The following is a 19878-nucleotide window of genomic DNA, read 5'->3' on the forward strand; positions in this document are numbered from 1 at the left end:
CGTAAAAGGAAGCTTACTGGAATTCCTCTAAGGGTGAGGTTTTCATCTGTACTCAGTTTTCTTACTGTATTAGACTCAGACTTGTGTGTTCTATTTTATTTTGCTTGGTAATTCATTTTGTTCTGTCTACTATTAGTTGGCACTACTTAAATCCTACTTTCTGTATATAATAAAATCACTTTTTACTTATTAATTAACCCAGAGTATGTATTAATATCTGAGCAGTGGGGCAATCAGCTGTGCATATCTCTCTATCAGTGTTACAGAGGGAAAACAATTTATGAATTTATCCTCTATAAGTTTTATACAGGGTAAAATGGATGTATTTGGGGTTTGGACCCCATTGGGAGTTGGACATCTGAGTGTTAAAGACAGGAACACTTCTTAAACTGCTTTCAGTTTAAGCCTGCATGTTAGGGGATTTATTCCTTCACCTTCTCACTTCCCTGATCCTTCTTGCATGAACAGAAAGCAACAATACCCGAAGTCTGAAGGTGCAAACAATTCAGTGTTTATTGGAGTGAACTTCCAGTGAGAATGATTCCAGTTTCCTTCCTTTGTGTCTCCTTTCCCAGCTCTGACACCACAGAGACTTGACTGTGTCCCTGTTCCCATTCCCTGTTCCCATTTCCCCCCTTAGTAAAACATGATCCCAATTCCCCCAACCCCAGTCCCTGTTCCCATTCCCCCCTTACTTCCTGATTGACTGCAGACTATATAGTAAAACTTGAGTTTTACTTAGCTATACCTTAGCCAATCATTTTACTGAAATTTAACTAACCAATCCTAACATATTGCAACATGGTTATTTAACCAATTATATCCCACCACCTTAATTAGTTTACACCCAACAAAATTAATTATACAGCAGATAGAAACAATCACGGAACCAGACAGAGATTATACAGACAAACAATAGGGAAGTGGAGACTACAGTGACAGAACAATACAGAAATGAGGATTTCACATCCCAGCTATTGATAAGTGAGTTCTTGCCAGACAGGATGCTATCAAACTAAGTTTCCTTTTACATCTTCTAGGCTCTTCCCTTTCTCTGGAGGTGATAGGAATATCAGGATAGGATTGTATTCCTAACAGCCCAATAGCACCTTATTTCAATGTGACTAGTTTGGAATGTAAGGATGTGACCATACATTTCCCAGTTTATGGCTGCCCTTTGCTGCTTAGCTGAAGGCCTTAGCCTAAGAACTAGGCCTCAGACTGTCACAGTAAGAGAAAGCCCTTACACTGGCAGACAGTGATTTTGATTCTTTCTTTTATACCTCTATAACTAACTTAGTGATAAGAATACACCTAAAGTCTTAAAGTATAGGCCTTTGCAGACAGGCCTGAATACCTATATCCTAACATCACAGCTGTTAAGGGATGTGGTTCAGAGCTGGGTCTAGGTTTGCAGTAGGCTAGCGGGTCTGGCTCAAACCAGGCAGGGCACTGAAGTCCCAAGCTGTGAGGGCCAGAAAGCAGGGGCAGAAGTAGTCTTGGCACATCATCTGGCAGCCCCAAGGGGATTTCTGTGATCCAATCAGTCACAACCCCTTCCTGGAAACCTTTGAGGCTGGTCAGAGTGTGAAGTCTCGTCACCCATTGTTGTGGGAGGCGGGTGGAAGTCCAGGGCAGGGGCAGCAGGTTTGTATAATTTTTGGTGGTGCCCAGAACAGGTCCAAGTCCCATCACCCACACCTGCCTTGTAAGCCAATATACAGTAACTCCTCACTTAGTCATCCCAGTTAATGTTGTTTTGTTATTACATTGCTGATCAATTAGAGGGTTGGTTCTCAAACTTTTTTTTTCCCCTGGGCCACCTGAAAATTGCTGATGGTCTCAGCAGACCACTTAATGATCTTTCCAAATGTTGTTTGTACCATTAGCTAACTGTTGTAAAGCACTTTGCATAAAAGCGCTATGTTCTACACATAAAAGCACACAACTCATATTTTAATAGCAGTAGTTTTACCTTTCTAATGTGATGGATGTGCCCTCTCTCCCCCGCCGTGGCAGCCCCCGAGCTGAGGCTGGGAAGGAGAGGAGTCTCTCCCTCTCTCCCCTGCGGCAGCAGCCCCTGAGCTGGCATTGGAAAGGAGGGCCATCTCTCTCTGGCAGCTGCAGCCCTGGAGCTGGGGAAAGTTGCCTTTCTCTGGCCACCACAACCCTGCATGTTCCAAATTCCCCCTACCCCCTCTTCTCACATCACTGCACCCTCCCATTTACCCCCTATTCCCCTCAAGGCCACCACCTGACCTTACATTTGCATATTCTCCAGGGTCCAGGCACCTAATTAGTGGAGCCATGCCTGCGGGGCTCCACTAATTAGGCAGGGGGCCCTTCATTCTCTCATGTGTGGCCACCCAGGTGCACACCTTAGAGGGAACTATCTGTGGACCATCGGAATGGAGCTTGCAGACCACAGTTTGAGAACCTCTGAATTAGAGAAAATGCTTGTTTAAAGTTGTGCAATGTTCCCTTATAACGTTGTTTAGCAGCTAACTGCTTTGTCCACTGCTTGCAGAAAGAGCAGCCTGTTGGAGTTAGTGGTGTGGGCTTGGAAAAAGGGTGGACTGGCAGCGCCACAACAGCCCCCTGCTCCCTTAAGTTCCCCTTGGGGCAGCTGCCCAGCAGACTATCAGTTCCTGGGCAGGTCAGCTGTCCCTCCCCCCACTGCAATGTGCTGCTCTTGCCCTCTGCGTTGGAGCTGCTCCTGGGAGCCTCCTGCTTGCTGGGGGGGTGGGGAAGAGGGGTAATAATGTCAGGGTGTCCCCCTCCCCAAAGAGGCGGGGGGCGGACACATGACAGGGCTCAGGACGGAGCATTTTTCAGAAACATAACTACAGTGTTAAGCAAGGAGTTACTTTATATTTTTTAAAATAATGTAAAAATGTGAGGGTTCTGGGGTGGGGCTGGGGATGAGGAGTTTGGGGTTGGGGGGCTCAGGGCTAGGGCAGAGGGTTAGGGTGTGGGAGGTGAGGGATCTGGCTGGGAGTACGGGATCTGGGGTGGAGCGGGGCTGGGGATGAGGAGTTTGGAATGCAGGCAGGCCAGAGAGGAGAACTCTCCCCAGCTCTCTCCCTTCCGGCAGCACCGAGCTCGGGGGGTGGGTTCCCCCTGGCCCCGCCGCACCACACTCACCTCACACCACTGTCATTGCATGTGCTCCTAGGGCCCCTCTCAGGTCCAGGAAGCCCCTTCACCTCCCCTGTGGTGGGTGCCGGGGGGGGGGGATCTGCCATCACATATGCACCTTCTACGCTGCTGCTGCCCCTCACTGGGGGTGGGGTATGCGGCTTCCCCTTGCCCTGCATGGGGCAGCAGCAGTGACTGCAGGCAGGGGGGCCCCCTGTGTTGGTGGAGGGTCCCACCAGAAAATGAAAGGGTCTGAGGCAGAAGGGCAGGGTCAGGGTCAGTCTGCCCTGGCAATCGAGATGAGGGGCACTAGACCTGTGGGGGCAGTTGATGCCTAGAACCAGCAGAGTGGAGGCAGCAGGGAGCTGCAGAGGAGAGGCAGAGATGCTCTGGAATCCAGGGGAGGTGCCCGGAGGCAGCAAATGGGGACTGGGGGACACTCAGGGGAGGCGCGCGCAGGCGGCAGGTGGGGCCGGGGGAGAGACCCGACCCCAAACATTAGTGGAGCTCTGAATATTGCTGGAGCTTGGGCACCACAAGCCCATATAACTCGCTACCCTAGTCCAGGGTACTGGAGGCAGGCACAAAGCATTGGGCCAAGGTTGCCCAATACACAGAATGCAGTCTTGGTCTGACTATGGGCTTCCCAGACAGAGGGACATGGAGGCCAAGTGTTGTGAGACACTCGGGTTCTAGGGTTAGAACTGACCCAGCACTTCTCTGGTCTGGATTGCACTCAGGATGTGACAGAGCCTTAAACTGAAGAGGGTGTGAAGGGTTGGGTCACAGAGACCATCTTGGGACTGCCACCTGATGTGCTGAGACTACCTCTGAGCCTGTTTTCCCTGGCAGCTTGGGACTTCAGTACCCTGTCTTGTTGAGCTAGAGCCACTAGCCTGCTGCAAACACAGACCCAGGTCTGAACCACGTCCCCCAAAAGCTGCAGGCTTAACTGAAAACAGCTTAAGAAGTACTCCTGTCTTTAGAACCCAGATACCCAGTTCCCAATGGGATCCAAACCCCAAATAAATCCATTTTACTCTGTATAAAGCTTATGTGGGATAAACTCATAAATTGTTCGCCCTCTATAACACTGATAGAGAGATATGCATAGCTGTTTGCTCTGGGTTAATTAATAAGCAAAAAGTGATTTTATTAAATATAAAAAGTAGGATTTAAGTGGTTCCAAGTAATAACAGACAGAACAAAATGAATTACCAAGCACAATAAAAACACGCAAAGCTAAGCCTAATATAGTAGGAAACTAAATGCAGGTATATCTCATCGTCAGAGATGTTCCAATAAGCTTCTTTCATAGACTAGACTCCTTCCTAATTTGGGTCCAGCAGTCATTCACACCTCCATATTTACTGTCCTTTGTTTCAGTTTCTTTCAGGCATCTCTTTGGGGTGGAGAGGCCATCTCTTGAGCCAGCTGAAATAAAAATGGAGGGGTTTCCAGGGCATTTTATATTCTTTCTCTTGTGGGCAGAAACCCCTTTATTTTCCTGTTCAGAATCACAGCTACAAAATGGAGTTTGGAGTCACATGGGCAAGTCACATGTCTATGCATGACTCAGTTCTTTCCGATGCCATTGTTTACATGTTAGTTTGAACATTCCCAGGAAAGCTCCGATATGGATTGATGTCTCCCAAAGTTCATTGTCAGTTACATGTTTCTTGATTGGGCACTTACTGAGAATATTTCTTTCCCAAGAAACTGATCAAATGCTTCACTGAGGCTACTTAGAATAAAAACACATTGAGATACAAGTACATAGCCAATATTCATATCTTCAACTACAAAAATGATACCCAATACAGATAGCATAAACATAATCAGCAAATCATAACCTTTCGACACTTCATACGACAACCTTTGTACAATATTTGCTGCAAATATATAACAGTGGTTGCAACAATGATCAATACGATCACAGTTTATGTCAATAATGTCACAGAGGGATTTTATCTTTCATGGGGAATCTGTTTTATTATTTCCGAGTCTGTAGGTCACAGCTCAGCCCATACAAGGTTCCGGGTAAGCCCCAGAAAATGGATTTCAGTTTTAAAGGTTCCAACATCACAAACAAAGAGAGAAAAGGAACAATTTGTGGCACAGACAGAGAAGTAACTAACACCACACATGGTTTGTCTGAGGGAGTCAGGGTGGTTTACCCTGACTAAATAAGACAGAGCAGAGAGGGTGATGCAGAGGAGAGGGGAGAATATTTGTTTTGGGAGTGGTTAGCCATTTACAAATCTAACCCTATTACTGTCACTGGGACAAGCCAGGAGGTCCTGTTTAATTCCATAAAGATGGATCAGGGACATGTGTGCTCCATCATAGACCCCCAGAGTGTAAAAAGATTTCGAGTATGTCTAAACTGCGAATAAAGACCCATGACAACTTTCAGAGCCCAGGTGAATTGACTGGGCTTTGGGGCTAAAATAGCAATTTCAATATTTGGGTTTGGACTGGAGCCTGACCTCTGAAACTTGGCAAGGCGGTGCAGGGGTGAGCTCAGACCCCAGGATCCAGCCCAAGCATCTACACTGGTACTTTAGCCCTGCAGCCTGAGCTCCCCCTTGTGACCCTGAGTCAGCTGCCTCAGGCTCAGAGACTTGCTGCAGTGGTTTGTTTGTTTTTTCCCTAGTGTAGACATACCCTGAATGAGATAGGTCCTGTGTTAATGAACACTGCAGTGTGTGATTTGCTCATTAAAGATTATATAGTAAGGCACAGACACAAGCCGGCTGAATTAACAAGGCCCAGACATCCTTGATTCTGCAATGCTTAACTGAGACTGCTTAGCTTTGCACCCTTAAGCAGCCTGTTCTTTGTGCCAAAATTCTAAGGTATGCCGAGTGCCTTCCTTGTGAGGGTGGCTTGTTGGTCTGGGGTAGGATTCTTGCTTTGGGTGCTTGCAGCTGACCTTTTAGGTTTTTTGCTTCTGTTTTTCTCCAACATCCTGTGGAGGGAGAGCTGCATTAGGGTCTAAATTGGATTGGTTGGTCTAGGTGTATCATTCTCGTTTCGGGAGGAAGAGAGCACGGAGAAGACCTTGGAAAAGTGAAGTCAGAGACAGTACTTTTTCAGGTGCCTCTTGTTGTGGGGGTTGGTTTGGTTTATGTTGGGATATGTAAGGGTTAAGTAGAGACCTGGGAAACTGCTGGTGTGTTGGTATGGTATTAGGGAGTAAATCACAGGCAGGCACCATTTCTCTGCTTGATAGATGAGTGTCATCCCTCACCCTCCCCATCAGCTTGTTGGGGATAGATAAGCTCACAGCTGCATAAGTAATGTGGGACTCTAAATTATACGTTTTGTGTAAAGCAGTATTATTTTCCCCTCTCTTTCTTTCCCAGCTACATAAACAAGCCCTTGTTCATGGCCCCTTCCTCCCTCCCCTGAAAATTGCTGACCAGGAAGATTTATGGCAACAAATTATTGCAGAGGTAAGCAGAGTCAGGATGAGCTCTACATTGACATCTGGTGGTGAATTAGGGGGAGTGTGGAAAGGAATTTCAAGTATTTGCATTGACACATCCACCCCGCCTAGCATAGTCCACGGCAGCCTGGGATGGTTATTTTGACAGCTCTGGGATCCTCAATTTCTTTGTTATTGGGGCAGGAGGTATAAAGTGTTGTCACCCTGATTATGTGAATGAGGAACTATGAGACTGCTTTATGACAGAGATGTATCAACATCAATTAAGTAGCACTTGCTAGACAAGGGTCATGGGTGCCAAAACCCTAGTGAAAGGAGAGATGTTGGGGACTGGTGTGTGCACCTGATGGTATGGGCCCCTTTTGAAGCCTAGAACACCAATTGCACATTCTTCTTTCTCTACTGTTGAAGAGCAGAGCTAATTTTGAGTCTGTTAGGAGTCTATCTAGAGGCTGCTGAGCTGAATTCATGTTGGGCTAATGGTGCACCAGCACCAGGGCTCCCCTACTATGAGCTGAAATCACTAAAAGAGTTAAGCTTACAGAGCGGAGATCACTGAGTGTTGTGTTAACTAGTGGGGGAGCCTGAAGATCTAGTGCTAAGTGGCTGGCAGAGAGGAGCAGTTTGCGGCATATTGGAGCAGCCCACAGAACAGTGAGTGGAGTGGAGTGGAGTGGTTTGCGAGGACAGCTGGAGCGGCTCATGGGTTGGCTGGAGGAGTGGTGCAGTTGGTGGAGTGGAGCTGGTCATGGTGAAGGTTGCAGCAGAAATCCACGGAGAGGTGGAGCAGTTGGCCCTGGCCCACGTAAGGTGCCCCTTAACACCCTGTGTATTGCCCCCCCCCATTTCCACCCAGGCTGGGGGGAGGGGTAAAACTCTGCAGATAAACTTTTGAACTCTGGGGTGGCATTGACCAGAGACTTTCGGGTTGTTGGACTTCGGGGTGATTGGACTTAAGAACCTAAGGTGGCTGGAGGAGAGACTGCAGCAGAACCCCACAGAGAGGCATGGCAATCAGCCATCGACCTGAGCAGCAGAGCATGTAAGCTGCCCCCATACCTCCCTCCCCTTACACCCAGGCTGGGAGGTCAACTCTGCAGATGAACTTCTGAACTCTGGGGCTGCACTGACCAAGGTCAGAAACTGTGGGTGGGGTGACTTTTGGGTTGTTGGACTCAAGAACCAAAGGGAAAGGACACGGCCCAATCTAATTGGAGGTGGGTCTTCTGTTGCTCATGGTTTGTTATGAATCCTGGTTGTGATGTTTCCTCAACATAATGCCACATTGTTTCCCTCCTTTATTAAAAGGTTTTTGCTACACTTAGACTCTGTGCTTGCGAGAGGGGAAGTATTGCCTCTTAGAGGTGCCTGGTGTGAGTATGTGGAGGCCTGGTATGTAATTGTCCCAGGTCACCGGGTGGGGGCTCAAACCAGTTTTGCATTGTGTTATTGAAACAGAACCCCTGGATACTGAACCCAGCCTTTGTTGCTGCCAACTCTGATGGGCAGAAGGGTTACAGAATAGAGGCTGTTAAATGATTGGTGAGGCTTAAATCACAGTGCCTACAGGCTGGTGTATGTCAGAGTGTTGTCTTCAAGCTGGAGAATGTCAAATTAAAAAGTTGGTGCTGTCATTGCTGATTTGTATCTTAGCATTTATCATCATCGTTGTTATTTGCATCCCAGTAGCCGCTACAGACCCCAGATGAGATCTGACCTTGATTCTGATGGAACTGACAGGAAACAGTGTGAGGGACAATCCCTGTTTTGACAATCCCTGAGAAGAAAAATGCAGAGTGAGAGGGGAAACTGAGGCCCAGAGAGAGGAAGTTAATTGCCTGAGGCCATCCAGCAGGACAGTGGCAGGGTGGGAAATAGCACCAAAGTTTCTCAAGGCCCACGCCAGTGCCCAAACCATGAGATCCTGCTGCTGCTGCTGCCCTGGCAGCACCTAGCAGCAGTGCAGTCTGTTAGAAGGGAAAGACTCCTTGAGAAAGGTCCCAAGACCTGCAAGGAGATGAAGTCTCTTCTTGGGATTCTGAATTCCCATGTTGCTCCATGAGGGGTTAAACTGAGGTGCTGGTCTGCACTAGAGGAGCTCACTGTGTTAAACACGGTGTGTCCCTGAGCATCTTGAGCTCAGGCACAAGAGGGCTCCAGGCTGCCCAGGTCCATGTCAGATTCATTGGGATTGAACTTGATTGCAGCAAAACTAACCCGAGTGGTGCTGCCCTGTGTCCGTCTGAAGGACTAGCTACAATGGTTCCATTAGCCCTTACACTGCTCTCCCACAGTGTGGCGTTTTCAAATCCCTAGAACCCGCTGCTGCTGGGATCTTTGCTGGGAGCTGTGGAATAGCTTCCCAGGCGGCACTGTCACTAGAAGAGTTCAGGACAGCACTAGAGCAAACCTCAACCATTCTAAACAAAAATCAGCATGTTTAATGGGGTTGTCCTAGTGCTAAGACCAGTTCTGTGCAGACAGTACCATCCCCAGGGCTTCGGGGCTGAAATTCAATGGGAATTGGGCTCCACTGAGACTCCCAGCCCAGATTTCTAACCCTGGGGGCTTTTGGGATTTGTGTCACTTTCTTAGTTAAACCTTCTCAAAAACAGGTTGTTTCACACAGCGAGAGAAAATCCAAGGGTGTGACCTCAGTTTCATGTTGGTGTAAATCAGTGGATACACGAAGTCAAATAATTTCAGAGTCTGAATATAAAACAATTCCAGTCTCCATTAACAGGGACGGCTCTAGATATTTTGCCGCCTCAAGCATGGCAGGCAGGCTGCCTTCGGCGGCTTGCCTGCGGGAGGTCCCCAGTCCCACAGATTTGGCGGCAGCCTGCGGGAGGTCCACTGAAGCTGCGAGACCAGCAGACCCTCTGCAGGCACGCCACCGAAGGCAGCCTGCCTGCTGCCCTTGTGGTGACAGGCAGAGCGCCCCCTGTGGCTTGCCGCCCCAGGCACGCGCTTAGGGTGCTGGTGCCTGGAGCCACCCCTGTCCATTAATATGACTCCACTTCCTTAGTATCTCTGATATCATAAACCTTCTCCAGTCAGCAATGGAATCTTATTTTTGTTGGGGTTTGTTTGTTTTTTTGGTTCACCAATAAAAATAAAAATCAAACCACCCAAATCATTTCTGTTAATTCAGGAAAAATCCAGATCCATTTGATGATTCTGAGGGAAGAGAGAGAAAAGTTCCCGGGATTTAAATTGGGTAGAGAGAAGAGAAACCGGGAGTATTTGGTAGCTTTGTGTTATTAACCTGCATTGACACAGGCTGCAAGGTCTGTTTGTAGGCAGACTCCTTTGGGTCATGGGGAATGTCAGCTTTTGTCTGTCACTCCATGATCATGGATGCTTTGTGTGTACATGTGCATGCACCTCCATAGGCAGCGACTCTATGGGTTCTCCAGCCCTGAAGCACCTAAGGAAAAAAAATAGTGCTGGCAGCCAGCTTTCCTCCATCCCTCGAGTGCCTCCTGTTCACCAGCAGCCCTACTGATCAACTCTTCCCTCTGCCTTCCAGCACCTCCAGTCCACAGCAATCAGCTGTTCTGCAGTGTACAGGAAGTGCAGCCTGGGGAGGAATAGGAATGGGGTGCACTCAGTTGAGGAGGCGGAACTGGGCAGAAAGAGGTGGAGTGGGATCGAGATCGGGAAGAGGTAGGGTGGGAGTGAAGCAGGGGCGGGAAGAGGCGGTGCAGACGTGGGGATTTGGGGGAAGGGGTTGGGTGGGGGCGGAGGAAGGTGAAGGAGAGGAAAGTGATCAGGAACAGTCAACATGGATTCACCAAGGGCAAGTCATGCCTGACCAACCTATTTGCTTTCTATGATGAGATAACTGACTCTGGGGATATGGGGGAATTGGTGGATGTGATATATCTTGATTTTAACAAAGCTTTTGATAGGGTCTTGATATGGTATTCTTGCCAGCAAGTTAAAGAAGTATGGATTGGATGAATGGACTATAAGGTGGATAGAAAGCTGGCTAGATTGTCAGGCTCAATGGGTAGTGATCAATGGCTCGATGCCTAGTTGGCAGCCAGTATCAAGCGGAGTGCCCCAGGGGTCGGTCCTGTGACCGGTTTTGTTCAACATCTTTATTAATGATCTGGATGATGGGATGGATTGCACCCTCAGCAAGTTCACAGCTGACACTAAGCTGGGGGGAGAAGTAGATACACTGGAGGGTAGGGATAGAGTCCAGAGTGACTTAGACAAATTGGAGGATTGGGCCAAAAGAAATCTGATGAGGTTCAACAAGGACAAGTGCAGAGTTCTGCGCTTAGGACGGAAGAATCCCACACACTGCTACAGACTAGGGACCGAATGGCTAAGCATCAATTCTGCAGAAAAGGACCTGGGGATTCCAGTGGACGAGAAGCTGGATATGAGTCAGCAGTGTGCCCTTGTTGCCAAGAAGGATATCAGCATATTGGGCTGTATTAGTAGAAGCCTTGCCAGTAGATCAAGGGAAGTGATTATTCCCCTCTATTTGGCACTGGTAAGGCCACACCTGGAGTACTGCATCTGGTTTTGATCCCCCCACTACAGAAGGGATGTGGACAAATTGGAGATAGTCCAGCAGAGGGCAACAAAAATGATTAGGGGGCTGGGGCACATGACTTACAAGGGGAGGCTGAGGGAAACTTGGCTTGTTTAATCTGCAGAAGAGAAGAGTGAGGGGGCATTTGATTGCAGCCTTCAACTACCTAAAGGGGGGGTTCCAAAGAAGATGGAACTTGGCTGTTCTCAGTGGTGGCAGATGACAGAACAAGGAGAAATGGTCTCAAGTTGTAGTGGGGGAGGTCTAGGTTGGATATTAGGAAACACTATTTCACTAGGAGGGTGGTGAAGCACTGGAATGGGTTACCTAGGGAGGTGGTGGAATCTCCATCCTTAGAGGTTTTCAAGGCCCTGCTTTACAAAGCCCTGGCTGGGATGATTTAGTTGGTGTTTGTCCTGCTTTGAGCAGAGGGTTGGACTAGATGACTCCTGAGGTCTCTTCCAACCCAAATATTCAATGGTTCTATGATTCTATGGGTGGTAGGTATAATTGGCTTGGGGATGCTAAGCCTCCCCAAAGCCAAAGCCTGACCCTGCCCATGCTGCACCCTCTTCTCCAAGCCAGCGGCAGCTCAGCTCCTATTGGAGGCTGTTAGGGGGCTTATTCCTTCACTCTCACCCTTCTCTGGTCCTTCTCACATGAACATAGAGCAACAATACCTGAAGTCCAAAGGTGCAAACAATTCGATGTTTATTGGGGTGACCTTCCAGCAAGCTTAAATTCAAGTTCCTTTTCCTTATTTTTCGAATCCCAACTTACTTCCTGTTTGCCCCTCATTTATATAGTAATATTTTCAGCTATACCTTAACCAATCATTCTACTAAAATTTACCTAACCAATCCTAACGTATTGTAACATGATTAGCTAATCAATTATATCCCACCACCTTAATTAGTTTACACCTTGCAAAATTAATTATACGGCAACAGAAACAATCACAGAACCAGACAGAGACCATGCAAATAAACGTACAAAACAATACAGAAGTAAGGATTTCACAACTATATCTATACAGACATAAGGGTTCTCCAGCTGTGTCTATTGTTAAGTGAGTTCTTACCAGACAGAAAACTATAAAACTAAATTTCTAGGCTCTTTCCTTTCTCTGGAGGTGATAGATCGAATCACCTTCCTAACAGCCCCAGATTGCCTTATTTTAATATGACTAGTTTGGAATGTGAGGACGTGACCATACATTTCCCAGTTTATGGCTGCTAAAGAACGAGGCCTCAGACTGTCACAGTAAGAGAAGGCCACTACACAGACAGTGATTTTTTACTTTCTTTTATACCTCTATAACTAGCTAAGTGATAAGAATACACCTAAATTCTTAAAGTATAGGCCTTTGCAGGCAGGCCTGAATATCTATATCCTAACAGAGGCCAGCAGGTGGCTGAGGGCAGCAGGTGACCCTGCACTGGGGCTGGTGCTGAGGCTGGCTGGTGACCCAGCGCTGGGGTCAATGGGCAGCCTGGTGACCTGGCCAGTACTGGGGCTAGCCGGCAATCCAACTCGGGGGCCAGTGGGCAGCCCGGTGCTGGTGCTGGTGCTGGGGCCAGCAGGTAACTGGACAATGGGAACGGCGAGCAGGCAGGCACTGAGGCTGGCAGGGAGGCGAGCTGCCCCTGAGGCTGGCAGGTGGCCCAGGGCTGTTCAGCTGGGACCCCTCCAGTCATAGGGGGGAAGGCTCAGGGCTCCAGCATCCGGTGGAGGCTAGTGGTGTGATGGGGGGACTCGGGGATGGGAGGTGCATTGGGAGGGCTCGGGGCTCTGGCAGGTGTAGGGGGGCTCAGGTGGAAGGGGTTGGGCTGTGTGGCTAGTCTCCCTGAAGTGGGGGGGACTCACACACTGCCCTTTGGGGGATGTCAAGGTTTCTTTCCCCACTTTGAACTTTAGAGTACAAAAAGTGGGGACCTGCATGAACACTTCTAAGCTTAATTACTAGCTTAGATCTAGTACACTGCCACCAGCCAGAATTTAGTGTCTGGCACACTTTCTGTTCCCCCAAAACCTTCCCTGGGGGACACAGATCCAAACTCCTTGGATCTTAAAACAAGGAGAAATTAACCATCCCCCCTCTTTTCCCCCCAGACTTTCCCCTCCCTGGGTTGCCTTGAGAGGCTTCACACAGATCCAAACTCCTTGGATCTTAAAACAAGGAGGAATTAACCATCCCCCCCTCCTTTCCCCCCCACCAATCCCTGGTGAGTTCAGACCCAATCCCCTTGGATCTTAAAACAAGGAAAATCAATCACATTCTTAAAAAGAAAGCTTTTAATTAAAGAAAGAAAAGGTAAAAATTATCTCTGTAAAATCAGGATGGAAAATGCTTTAGAGGGTACTTAGATTTATATAGCCCAGAGGAAACCCCCTCTAGCCTCAGGTTCAGAGTTACAGCAAACAGAGGTAAAAATCTTTCCAGCAAAAGAAACATTTACAAGTTGAGGAAACAAAAATAAGACTAATCTGCCTTGCTTGGCTATTACTTACAATTTTGAAACATGAAAGACTGATTCAGAAAGATTTGGAGAGCCTGGGTGTACGTCTGGTCCCTCTTAGTCCCAAGAGCGAACAACGAACAAAACAAAAAGCACAAACAAAGACTTCCCTCCACTAAGGTTTGAAAATATCTTGTCCCCCTATTGGTCCTCTGGTCAGGTGTCAGCCAGGTTTACTGAGCTTCTTAACCCTTTACAGGTAAAAGAGACATTAACCCTTAACCTGTTTATGACAGGGGGTCTGAACTGAGGAACTGGGGGACATGATTAATTGCTGGGCAAGAGGTGGGCAGATGTGGGGCTGAGAGCTCCTGTAACAGGGGCCAAAATCACCCTACCCAGTATGCAGGAGAGTGAGTGGCACTAATCGTCACATGCACACACTCCAGTGATGCGCAGGGGGAGTTCAAAAACCAAAAGACTGACCTAAAAACACAATATAATCTTTTATTAAAATGTCATAATTTTGGGGCCAATCTCATAATTTTTGGAGGTCAGACTCATGATTTTTGCTCTCCTGAAGTTGGCAATACTGCGCTGATGGGCAATGGTAGAAGTAGCAAATTGTGCCAGGCATGCCCTGTATCACAACTTTCTGCCCCGGACTAGGTATGATAAATGAGAGGGGGCACCTATCCAGTCAGTTAGCTATAGAATCCTTGGTAGCTGTTCTCTACATGATTTACCTGTAAAGGGTTAAAAAGTCTCACTGCATAGGTAAAGGGAAGGGAGTGGTCACCTGACCAAAAGAGCCAATGGGAAGGCTAGAACTTTCTAAAATCGGGGGGAAAAACTTCCCCTTTGTCTGTCTGTCTGTTGTTATCCGGAGAGAGAAGACACATAGCAACAATGCTATAAGAAGCTTTAAGCCAGGTATGGAAAATCATCAGATCATACCTAGAACTACTTATCTGAACCTCAGATATGTAAGTAGATCAGGAAATGTCTAGGAAGACGTAATTAGGGTTATTTCTTTTATTTCTTATTGGCTTGTGGATTCCTCGGTGCTAACCCCAAATGCTTTTATTTTGCTTGTAACCTTTAAGCTGGACCTCAAGAAAACCATTCTTGATGCTTAATTATTATATTTGCTCTTCTTAATTCTAGCAATAGCCTAAGTTCCAGATGTATTTTCTTTCTTTTTATTTTTAATAACATTTACCTTTTTAAAGAACAGGATTGGGTTTTTTGTGTATGTGTCCTAAGAAGTTTGTGCATATGTTGTTTGATTAGCTGGTGGCAACAGCTAATTTCCTTTGTTTTCTTTCTCAGCTCTTCCCTGGGTGTGTGTGTGAAAGGGCTTATGGGTACCCCACAGGAAGGAATTCCCAAGTGTTCCTTCCTGAGTTCTCAAAAGGGCATGTGGCTTGCACTTGGGTGGTGGCAGCATCTACACATCTAAGGTCAGAGAGAAGCTGTGACTTTGGGAGTTTAATACCAGCCTGGAGTGGCCAATAATAATTTTTAGAATCCTTGCGGGCCCCCACCTTCTGCACTCAGAGTGCCAGAGTGGGGAATAAGCCTTGACATTAGGAGATAGGGAAAGATATTGAGGAAGGGAAATACAAAAGATAGCAAATTGTGATGAGAATGTCCCCATCATTCAGAATTTACCAGCCCAGGACCAAAGGATGGAGAAAGGCAGAGGTGGTACAACTATGATAGATGAACCCCATCCATGACAGTTTGTTACCAGAAAGTGGGGAAAGGTGAGAGGTACCAAATTGTGGTGGGAATGCCTCCATCCATCACAACTTACTGCCCTTGGTCTGTAGGATGGGGAAAGGCAAAAGCAGCAAATTGTGACAGGGCAGCAAAGGAGAGGATACACAGATGTTAATAACTGGTACCAGAGGCAAATAGCCCAGGCAAAGTTACACTGGCAGAGTGAGGAGCAGCAGGTAGCCATGCAGGGAATGGGTTGTGGGGAACTGGAGGGTTTCCGGTAGCGTGTTAATTTGACCTGGTGGAATAAGACTGACAACTACATGACCTGAACGAGGGGAGCAGACCTGTTAGCTCAGCCCTGCGCTAGCAGACAGTGAACGTGCTGTGGAGAAAAGACACAGCATCTTCAAAACTGCTTCCTGGATCAATCTCTTACCAGAATGAATCCCACCACAGTCAGTATCACTGGGAAACACGTCCTCTGTAGACCAGGACCCTTCACCCCCATGTCGTGGTTAATACTGGAAACTCTCGGGAAAACCCCCGAGTCTCTATAGACGTGCAATCTGGATGTCTCCTTTCTGTCCTCCCATTGACAGGGTGCCTTCTATGCCTGATGCCTCCTTAATGCCAAGAGGAGCTCCTGGTCCTAGGGAATGTGGATCCTTGGAGGGGAGGGTCTGGGTCAGGGAAGCTGCTGTGAAATCTTTTTTATGTATTTGATGAATTTTCACAAAGAAAGAAACAATAAACACATAAAGAGAGAAGTGACTGAGAACTTGACTGAGTTACCAAACACCGCACATCTCACAGAATAGCCAGTAACATTATTCACTCACATAACTGTACAATTTTGCAAAGCTGCCAAACCAGAGCATGCAAATTCAGACACTATCACTCAGACAGAACATGCCGGGTGTGTGTGTGTGTGACACGATACAATAAATAATAACAATAACAGACAGACAGACAGAGGTCAGATCAGTGCATCCAATCTCGCTAAGACCCAGGAGGCACCGAGTGGAGCGATTCCCGGGGTCACCCAGCGTGGCAGCAAGAAGTGAATTGCGGTCGTTGCAGTGACTCTGTTGCGGTGTAACCCACGTTCCTTGCAAGACCCCAGGGCCTTGGCTGCTGCTGGGGACCCCAGAGCCCTGACTGCAGGCGGGGGAAGAACATTCCCGCTGCTCCCTGAGAGACTCTCCCAGTGCGGAGACCCCAGCCTGTCCTGACCCCCAGCCCCCCTTACTGGCAGGGCCGGCTCCAGGTTTTCTGCTGCCTCAAGCAGCGCAAAAAAAAAAATAACAATTAAAAAAAAGCCACGGCAGCACCATGGCGCCACTCCACTCTTCGGCAGCAGGTCCTTCTCTCCGAGAGGGACTGAGGGACCCACTGCCCAATTGCCACCAAAGATCTGGACATGCTGCCCCAATAGTGCCTGGAATGCTGCCCCTTTAGTTTCTTTAGCTGGTGCCTGGAGCCGGCCCTGCTTACTGGGAACCAGAGCCCTGCTCCCAGATAGTGTCCCACGTGGAGAGAAGGTGAGACCTGCTCACCATCTCCTCCCCAAGGAGCGATGCTCCAGGTTGCAGCTTGTTTGCAGGGGGATGCCCCAGGCTGCTTCCAGCTGGGCTGGTTGCGATTCCCTGCATTGGGCAGAGGAAAACTGGCTGTCAGCGCCCGTGGTTTGTAGGGCTTGAGAAATTGGGGCTGGGACATCAACATCTGGGGAGCCAGAAGGTTGTGGGAGCTGGAAGAGGACTAAAGCGGGGCAGGGGACTCTGAGCCAGAGGGCATTGAGGGCTGAACAGGGAAGTATGAGGGGGCAGGAGGGGGGTGATTAGGGGTGCAGTGTGAGATGGGGCCATGCAGATGTGGAGCTGCTGAAGGGAGGCTGAGGGAATACATAGGAATTGGGGCAGGGGGAGAATTCTGGGGCTCAGGGATACAGAGCTGGAATAGAGGGAAACTGAGTGGTTAGATAAAGGGAAGCAAAGGGGGGGAGGCTGGAGGGAGAATATGAGAACAAGCGGAGATTGGCTGGGGAAGGGAGAGCCAGAAGGTCCGGGGAAGAGAGAGGGATGGTGAGGGATACAATGGCAGTGCCCCCAGCCCATGCTGCTGTTCTCTGTTGTAGACCTTCTGTATCCCCCAAGCAATCTGCTTGTAGATGTTGACATTTCAACTGTTGGATCAGAGCTGTACAAGCACAGCCTTTTCTTCCCACAGAATCAAGGGATCTAATATTTCCTGTCTACTCCAGGAAGGAGCATGTCTGGAGTCTATAGCAGGCAAGATCAGCTGAGCAATTGCACACAACAATGGAGAACTGCTAGGTACACTTGCCCAGCCAGACAATCAGGAAAAGACATTTCAAAAATTCATGTGGGTCTTTAGATGGGGATGGGCTTCTGGTTCCTGTGACCCCTGGGCAGTGATGTTCACAATTATGACCAGAGCAGTCAGTGTCAGGCACTGTGTGCCAGTGGCTAGAGCATAGGTGCTGACTCTATGAGTGCTTTGGGGCTGGAACACTCAGGCAGAAAAATTAGCAGGTACTAATTACCTGGGTAATTAGTTAATTGGCTAATTAACAGGCAGTCCTGCTAATTAACTCCTCCTCCCACCTGCTGTGAACAGCTGTTTCACAGTGCGTGGGAGGGACTGGGAGAGAGAGGAGCAGGGACCGGGTATGCTCGGGGGAGGGAGCGGAAAGAGGTGGGAAAGAGGCAAGGTGGGGGTGGGAAGAGGCAGGGGCTTGGGGAAAGGGGTGGAATGTGGGGGGCAGAGCAGGGAGGGGAAGAGATGGGGCAGGTACTTGCAGGAAGGGGTGGAGTGGGGGCCGGGCCTGGGGCAGAGAAAGGGGTCAAGCACCCCCCGGCTACAGGGGAAGTTGGTGCCTATGGGTTGGAGGACTGTTAGGGTTGAGATAGGTAACGCAGTGTCTACACTCTCACTGTTGCCAATCTATGAACATTGACCATGGCTCAGTGCCATTCAGAGAGTTGGTATTACTAAGTCCATGTAACAGGGCACTTACTTCAGTGGAAGACAACTTTAGGTGTAGACCCATGCACAACTAGGCCAATGCAAGGTGGCATATGTCCACCTAACTTTGTAGTATAGACCGGGCCTGCGCAAGTTTCCCAGACCTGAAGAAGAGCTCTATGTAGCCCAAAAGCTTGTCTCTATAGCCAACAGAATTTGGTCTGATAAAAGATAAAAATGATAAAATATTACTTCACCCTCCTTATCTCTCTCACATTTTATTTTGATATTTTTAAAAGAAGTATTTTGACTTGTCATTTTAAAATGATGTTTTGTTTCAGAAGTTAGCTAGATTTAACAAGAAAGAAAGAGAAAAATATTTTGTTTCTGATCAAACTAAGCATATAATTCAGCCCAAAATGATTTTTTCAACTTTTTTTTGGTTTGACCCCAAACCCAAGAAATAATTATTCACCCAGCTCTACCACAAAGTAACACTGGAGTCCTCCTGAGCCGTTGTGATTAGGACATCAGAGGCTAGAGAATCCCATTGCCTGGGCCTCATGAATTATTTTATCCTGTGTCTCAGTGACACAATTTGAACAGGGATCCTGCATCCCAGAGCTAGAATGCAGGGAAGATTTTCTCATCAGTGAATGAAGCTTTGGTGAAAGTGAAGACTGGGGCCTTTTTATTAGCACTGTAAAATGTCACCTTCCCCTCTTCATAGTTCAGAGCGACCCAGATCTTCCTGGGCCTTGCAGTCAAGGGCAGGAAAGGTCACAAGGGAGGTGAGAGCCCAGTATTGACCCTGACACTACTGCACAGGTCAGACCCCCCCCTTCATGTTTAAAGGTGAATGCCCCCCCCACCACATTTCTCCTCACAGACTAACTGGCAGCCCCCAGGGTCCACCAACATCCACAGCCCCTGACTGCCACCTCCCAGGGATGTGTCCCTGAAATGAACTCCTCATATCTCAGCACATGGGGAACAGGCTCAAATATCTCAGGCAGATTGTGCCCCAGTGTTCTCATCTCACACTTTTGTGATTTGCAGAAATGATGAGGTGGAGATTTGCTGTGTCTGGATCCAGAGTCACATTCACTGGGGACACAGAGAATCAGAGTGTTAGAGGCAGAGGTCAGCTCTGGGGAGGCTGGGACCATTTCTCACACTCCCCAACAGCACCATTCTGGCTGGGATAGCCCCTGATTTTCTACCTCTGTGTCCCTGCCTCTCTGCTGAGACTGACTAGGGATTTAATTGCAAGTCCCTCCTCCCGGGCACTAGTGGTGCTGTTATAGCTGTGCTGGATCAAGACCTGAGATGTTATGGAAATTAGTGAAAAATAAGCAGAGAGAATCTTCTATTCCATAGATTTTCAGTGTGGGGATTCACTAACATATACCCACCTTGTCCTTCCCATGTTGAGAAATGGCAAGGGGGTCTTGGCTAGCACTTCTTTGCTGTGTGTGAATTTTTGCCCAGATGCTGAAAATCCTGTCACGGCCAGAATTGCTAAAAGGCAAAACTAAGAAAGAATAGACACTAAGGGGTAT

General features: G+C 48.1%; 2 protein-coding genes across 3 annotated transcripts in view; one reads left to right on the forward strand and one right to left on the reverse strand.

The window, feature by feature from the left end:
• Positions 1 to 19878, forward strand: part of LOC127032443 (zinc finger protein OZF-like) — a 605001-nt gene that overhangs the window by 43577 nt on the left and 541546 nt on the right. The window lies entirely within an intron of this gene.
• The window catches only part of LOC127032454 (butyrophilin subfamily 1 member A1-like), a 199953-nt gene continuing 192040 nt past the window's right edge, over positions 11966 to 19878 (reverse strand). The window contains exon 9 of the transcript XR_007768836.1: positions 11966 to 11993. The gene's annotated coding sequence lies outside the window, so the exon portion shown is untranslated. The remainder of the gene's footprint in view (positions 11994 to 19878) is intronic.

The sequence above is a fragment of the Gopherus flavomarginatus genome, chromosome 12 (assembly GCF_025201925.1).
Source record: "Gopherus flavomarginatus isolate rGopFla2 chromosome 12, rGopFla2.mat.asm, whole genome shotgun sequence".
Classification (NCBI taxonomy): Eukaryota; Metazoa; Chordata; order Testudines; family Testudinidae; genus Gopherus; species Gopherus flavomarginatus.